The sequence below is a fragment of the Triticum urartu genome, chromosome 2 (genome assembly GCF_003073215.2).
Source record: "Triticum urartu cultivar G1812 chromosome 2, Tu2.1, whole genome shotgun sequence".
NCBI lineage: Eukaryota > Viridiplantae > Streptophyta > Magnoliopsida > Poales > Poaceae > Triticum > Triticum urartu.
The window spans coordinates 152,916,259-152,923,021 of record NC_053023.1 but is presented as its reverse complement, the minus strand read 5'-3'; the positions used below and the strand labels follow the sequence as shown (position 1 = coordinate 152,923,021).

Here is a 6,763-nt window from a genome sequence, read left to right as displayed (position 1 = left end):
TGCAAGAGTGCTATGCAATTTTAGTTTCAGAGTCGTATCAATAATTGGACATTTGTCATTTTTGCCATGTTTAATGTGTGCCTCCTTTGAACTTGAGCCCTACATGTGTTTTGAAGTATGCCATGCCATATTTACAGGGGTGTATGCCATGTATTTTTGTGACCTTTGTGGTGACTAGCACAAGCATGCAAAGTAGCTCTCGTAATGTTGCTGATTTCAGGGACTTAGAAATCTTCTAAGTCATTTCCCTGATAATATTTTTATGCCATGTATTCATGTTGCTACAGAGTGATCCATGCCTCTTTTGAGCATGCTCAGTAAGGATGATTTTGAGATAATGTTATGCTCTATCCATCCATGTCTTTGTTTGCAATTATGGAGCACCCTAGCTTGACTAAATCGAGCTCTACTTTTGCTATAAAATGTTCCTGGCAGACTGTTTACATGTTAAGCAATTTTGTCGAGGTTGTTATAGTTGATCCATGCATGCTATGAGGTTGTTCTTGCCATGTTTAGCTTCTATGCCATGTCTACTTGCTGGGTGTATGCTTAGTTTGTCATGCAATGCCTTGTGGTGAGTGCACCGAGCTCGTAAACATGCCTACGTGAATCTGTTTTGCCATGTTTCAGTTTTCTGCTAAGTCCGAATCTGTTAACGAAAGTTGCTATGTTCACATGGTTGCCATTGTATTTTCTGATCCCTTTTGGCTTATGGTCAGTAAGGGACTTTTGTTGTATCCTTTGAGTAGCTTCATGCCATGCCTTGCTTTGCCATGATATGTTCCTATAGCATGTTGTTATCTTGCTCTAAACTTTGCTTCCTGATGTTAAATTTCTGACATGTTATTTTCACTAAGTCTGAAACCTGATATCTTTTGCACTTTTGGCATGCTTGTTTGAACCTGCTATTGTGTGATTTAGCCATAGCTCAGTGTTCATATTTTGTCAAGCATCTTGAGTGGACTACTGCCATGTGTTTTGTTGCTATGTTAGAGTGCAGTAGCTTGTTGTTCTTGATGCATTTAGATGGCCTCGTGCTGTTAATCGCAGATCGGTGCCATATTTGTTTTGCTTGCCATTTGCAAACCGTGCATCCGATTCCGGTGATCTTTATATCGATTTCGACCGAAATCAACTCATCTTTCCAGTGGCACTCTTGGTTTTCCAAGTTGAGGCCAGGTTCAATCTTTCCTTTCCGAAAACATGCATATGCATCGCATATCACATCCCGCATATCATGCCATGTTTTGCATCATGTTGTTTGTGCATTGCACGTGGTTGATTGTGTCTCCCTTTGCTTGCGTTCTTGCTTTGGGTAGAGCCGGGAGACGAGTACGTGATCAAGGAACCCGTTGAGTACGCTTACGAGGATCAAGCTAACGTCAACTCGGAGAACTTTGCAGGCAAGATGACCATACCCTCGAAATCACTTCTATCTTTGCTTGCTAGATGCTCGCTCTTTTGCTATGCCTATGCTACAATACCTACCACTTGCTTATCATGCCTCCCATATTGCCATGTCAAACCTCTAACCCACCTTGTCCTAGCAAACCGTTGTTTGGCTATGTTATCGCTTGCTCAGCCCCTCTTATAGCGTTGCTAGTTGCAGGTGAAGATTGGAGTTTGTTCCTTGTGGGAACATGTTTATTGTTGGGATATCATTATTATATCTTGTCTATTTTAATGCATCTATATACTTGGTAAAGGGTGGAAGGCTCGGCCTTATGCCTGGTGTTTTGTTCCACTCTTGCCGCCCTAGTTTCTGTCATACCGGTGTTATGTTCCTTGATTTTGCGTTCCTTACACGGTTGGGTTATAATGGGAACCCCTTGACAGTTCGCCTTAAATAAAACTCCTCCAGCATGGCCCAACCTTGGTTTTACCATTTGCCAACTAGCCTTTTCCCTTGGGTTTCGCGGACTCAAGGGTCATCTTTATTTTAAACCCCCGGGCCAGTGCTCCTCTGAGTGTTGGTCCAACTTGTCAGCCGCCGGTGGCCACCAGGGGCAACTCTGGGCTGGCCTACCGGAAGCTTGGACAATCCGGTGTGCCCTGAGCACGAGATATGTGCAGCTCCTATCGGGATTTGCCGGCACATTCGGGTGGCTTTGCTGGTTTAGTTTTACCATTGTCGAGATGTCTTGTAACCGGGATTCCGAGTCTGATCGGATTGTCTTGGGAGAAGGAATATCCTTCGTTGACCGTGAGAGCTTGTGATCGGCTAAGTTGGGACACCCCTGCAGGGATTTGAACTTTCGAAAGCCGTGCCCGCGGTTATGGGCAGATGGAAATTTGTTAATGTCTGGTTGTAGAAAACCTAAAACTTAACTTAATTAAAACTAGTACAGATGCCCATGCGTTGCATCGGGCGATAAAAGTGGTAGAACCTACTTGATGGTTCATTTTTCTTCATATTTTATATCCAATTTTAATAAATGTTGAACGTGGAAATTTCCCTTTTTAATAAAACTTTAATATTTCATATAAAATGCATTGCCATGGGAAATGAATTGAACAGATGATTACGTTACGTGGATAACAAAATGGAACATTGGTTTCTAAAATTCTTGCTCATCCATTATTATGAAAAAAGAAAGTCTTCTTGTAAAGCCAATATTTAAGTTCAAGACGACTCAAGATTACCAACAAATAGTTCATATTTCATAATCTTTTTTGCAATAGAAGCTTTGGTGTTAATTTCAGCCGAAATTATACTATATGATCGGATGTGAGCTTATTATCACCAGAATTTCTTATGAAGCTACGCCGCTCGTTGAAACTAGTCTTTGGCGATTGATGGGCGGTCTTCATCGCTCCAGTCACTCTTTGGGCTGTAGGGCAGCCTTCTGTGGCGCCGGATCTATCCGTTCACCTCTTTCTTCCTCCTAGTGCTATGCCAACAAAGAGGCAGTGTTTCTTTTGTTCGAGGCTATGTATGGCCTAAAGTCGTAGCGACCTCGTTGCCCCAAGTGGCTCGTTCCCGACAGCAGTGAGGTGGAACCTACACGGATGCAAGGACCCAATCATGTTTTGCATCAGTTTGAGCTCCTTTCTGTAAAAGTCGAAGGACTTGTTATGTATTTTTCTTGTTTCTTTAGGGCCTAGAGTCATGTTTTTGATAATGATAATAAAGATACAGGATCCCCCTCTGACAAAAAAACTTTGGTAATAGCTCATCTAAATAAATTATAATGTTTTTCACTTGTATACTGTACACGTAATCTTACGTCAATCTTCCACATAGACATAAAATCAAAGCCATTGGATATTCAATCGTTAATTCTATTATTTCTCTAATGAACCTTTTTATTCTATTTTTCACAGGCCCTGCAGGGAATAGCTACGTCACGGCAACCAGATTGTTATATAACATATCATCACTATACTAAAAAAATAGGTGGTACATTACCACTACATCTACGATCCATATGATAAGCAATAGTGGCCCTAGCTCGTACAAGTGCAGTATCCATATTAGAAGGTTCAGCACACTTTCCTGCTCCATCATTGCTACAGTTGAGTACTACAATATGAGTGGCAAAGTACAAACCTATAACCGTATTTCAAATAGGCATAAGATGGAGAATGTATACCCTCCAGGAGTGTCACCTCCTTGATGGTTCCAACAAATTGATATCGTTGTTTGACTACTTCTGTAAGAAATATAATGTTCCAATAAATTGGTATCCAGATTTAATTTGACTACTTCTCTAAAAAACTTACTACATATAGTGTGTAGACACTTGAAATCTGGAAATCGCAAGATCCTCCTCATCCCTGAAAATCATGAGATCCTCTTCGTCCTTGGAACGCCTCACCGGTGTATCATCTACACACCATGGGTCGCGGTCGGCGGTTCCCAATCTGTAGGAAGAAAGGCGGCCATGGTGAGCTCGCCATGTACTTTAAGCGGCTCCACTCTTCACATCATGTCATGAAATATCATTGTCGATTGGGGGAAATCCATTAGAATCTCGGCCATCTCATTTCTTCTTTCAGCCACATCTCGCATAAACCAAAGCTTCAGAATTAGAGTACCGCATGGATTTTTAAACTCAGTAAACTGTGTAGAAGTGGTACGATGAGAACAGAGCAGTAAGGTGATCACCTTAGAAAGTTCCTGACTAATGTCAGTTTTTTCATAACCAAAAGCACCAGGAATAGCACCATGTTCCTCCGAAAACTAAGGGGAGCAATGCATCACGCACACGCTGGAACCATTTCAACATAGGTAAGATTGAGATTTAATGGCGTCGGAAGGAAATGATAAAACAACATCTGGAAATTTTGGTCATGCAGGAAGAGAAACCATGATAAATAAAAACACACATTTTATTATGGAAATTGAACCTCAGGATAATTCGTAGACAACCTGTCCTATAAGAAGAGGTGTATCCACAGAACGAAGGTCTCTATGTAAGCACATGCCATGACTGCAGCTCAATAAGTTCCATGCGTTAAGCTAGTAATTTAGTCCTTACAAAAGTCAAACAAATTAACTTTCTTACCTGAAGCATAGTAAATTCTTTTTGGATGCCCTGATATTCCAACTCTAGTATTGTATCTCGCATACATAGCAACAACAGTAAAATTTTCCAAATAAAGGTAAGCAATGGTAGAAAACATGGGTTGAAGCATACTAAGTTCTTTTTGGATGCCCTAAAATTCCAACGCTAGTACTATATCCTGCATACAACTCTATACTGTATCCTGCATACATAACAACAACAGTTTTTCAAATGAAGTTAAGCAGTGGTAGAAAACATGGAATCAAGGCTGTATTGACCAACTGGAGCTTTGTAAATTGCTTTCCCATGGAACCAAGCAGAAGGGCGACATGGTGGTTCATCAAATTATTCTGAAAGACAATTGTCAGAGAGTCAGAAAGCATTGCATGTGCACATGGGTTAATAATGACAATCTGACTTATTTTTGGAAATTTCAAAAGCTCACACTTTGAATATCTTAATCAAGTGAGTGCACATGCAGCAAGGTGCACAAAATCAGCTCTTGTGACCTTTGTCCTATCTATGTATGCGATAAAAAAATACTGAGCGGTACCTCAAGAAAAACAGAAAATTATGCGATGTTGTACAATGTAGGTCAAGAGTGATGTTTGTACCTGGTGACTATTTTCTGGACATTATGTCCCATTATGTATAAATGAGTCTGGTTTTCAGATGACAAATGATATAATCACATTTTTAATAGCTCAAATATATCTATAGAAAAGCCGACAAAAACAATAATCATATTGTACTAAGTTTACAAAAATTGGTTCAAAAGATTGTATGGTAAGAACAACTTATAGGATTTATTTTACCTGGTTAATGACTTGAAGCACGCAATGAAAACTCCATACATTTTCTTGAAGCATCAATTCAACAAACGTTTGGTGCACGATCCTTTTATCATGAAACCATAACTGGACATGTAGTAAAAGTTCCCCAGTAATCAACTTTCTAAACTGCACATCATGTAACTTCGGTGAGTATGTCATAGTAAAAAAATCCTATTTTGAAGACAAATCTCAAGAGTCGATTTGTAGGCTTTCATGTTGGAGCTGCAGATAAGAATCAGCAAGAGAGCACGGCCGGCCCAGCAGAGCTGAGAGCGCACACTCTCCAAACCAGAGGGGCAGAAGTAAGCCAACATGGTGTCAGGCGGGAGTTGCGCTATAGAGCAAGGGAGACTGACCTTGGGCTGGTGGTGCGGGTGTAGCAGCAGCATCCGCGGCCTCAGGGCACTCCGCCACGCGCTGTAGCAACGTCGTCGTAAGGGGTGGTCCTAGAAGACCAGCGGCTCGCACTTGTGACAGGATTCGCGCCGCAGCACCGGATCCCTTCGTCTCCCGCGCCCGTCCGCCGTCGCTCGCTCGGCTCCGGCGAGCTCCTTCCTAGGTCGCGACACCGCTCCTCCTTTGTCCCTTCTTCTCTCCCTCACCTCCTTGTCTCCTCTCTGCCCAACAGCCCTCGACGCCATGGATCCGCCCGGAAAACCACACTTTGGCCTTCCTCTTCGTCACCGGCGATAACTGCCGCGCCGCCCGCCTGCGGATCCGCCTCCCTAGGCCCTGCCGTGCGCGGATCCGGCCCCTGCAATCTCCATCCACCGCCCCCGTTCTGCATCGCGTTGACTTGGTCCTGACTAATATTAATAAAACCAGACGCCTGGACTCTAGACCGCGGGTTGAATATACAAGTTACAGGGTCCTCTTTGTAAAAACGAAACGTTTTCTTAAATTAGTCACTTAAAAAGGACCGCGGGTTGATTGTCAAAAACCGCATGGACCTTTTTATAAAAACTCCGCGACGGTGAACCCGGAGACTCAATCCGTGCTTTATTATTAGGGAGAGATGAATCAACAGAGTGTGTGGCTGTGATGGTCTCTTTTCGGCGAAGTCCGGGAAGAGAACACGGTCTCGTGTTATGCTTGAACGTAGATTGTTCTAGGATCACCTCTTGATCATAGTTTATCGATCGCGCCTTCGCCTTCTCTTCTCGTTCTCATTTGCGTATGTTAGCCACCATATATGCTAGTGCTTGCTGTAGCTCCACCTCATACATTTTAACCTACCTATAAGCTTAAATAGTCTTGATCGCGAGGGTGTGAGATTGCTGAGTCCCCGTGACTCACAAATTACTTCAAACCAGATGCAGGGACCGATGATACCGCTTCGGAGATACGACTGAGCTCAAGTGGGAGTTCGATGAGGACTCAGGACGATACTACGTTTCCTTTCCAGACGATCAGTAGTGGAGC

General features: G+C 42.7%; 1 long non-coding RNA gene across 8 annotated transcripts; it reads right to left on the bottom strand.

Annotated features, from left to right (window-relative positions):
• Positions 1 to 3,474: 3,474 nt before the first annotated feature.
• Positions 3,475 to 6,168, bottom strand: LOC125536480. 8 transcript variants are annotated; one of them, XR_007295058.1, is made up of 6 exons: positions 5,698 to 6,164; positions 5,123 to 5,467; positions 4,791 to 4,858; positions 4,509 to 4,710; positions 4,373 to 4,433; positions 3,475 to 4,211 (listed from the first exon to the last, which is right to left on the bottom strand). It is a non-coding gene; the product is annotated as an uncharacterized LOC125536480 (long non-coding RNA). The 8 variants fall into 8 exon arrangements; XR_007295056.1 differs by having other exon boundaries at positions 5,324 to 5,467; positions 5,698 to 6,162; XR_007295055.1 differs by having other exon boundaries at positions 4,791 to 5,467; positions 5,698 to 6,166.
• Positions 6,169 to 6,763: the final 595 nt, after the last annotated feature.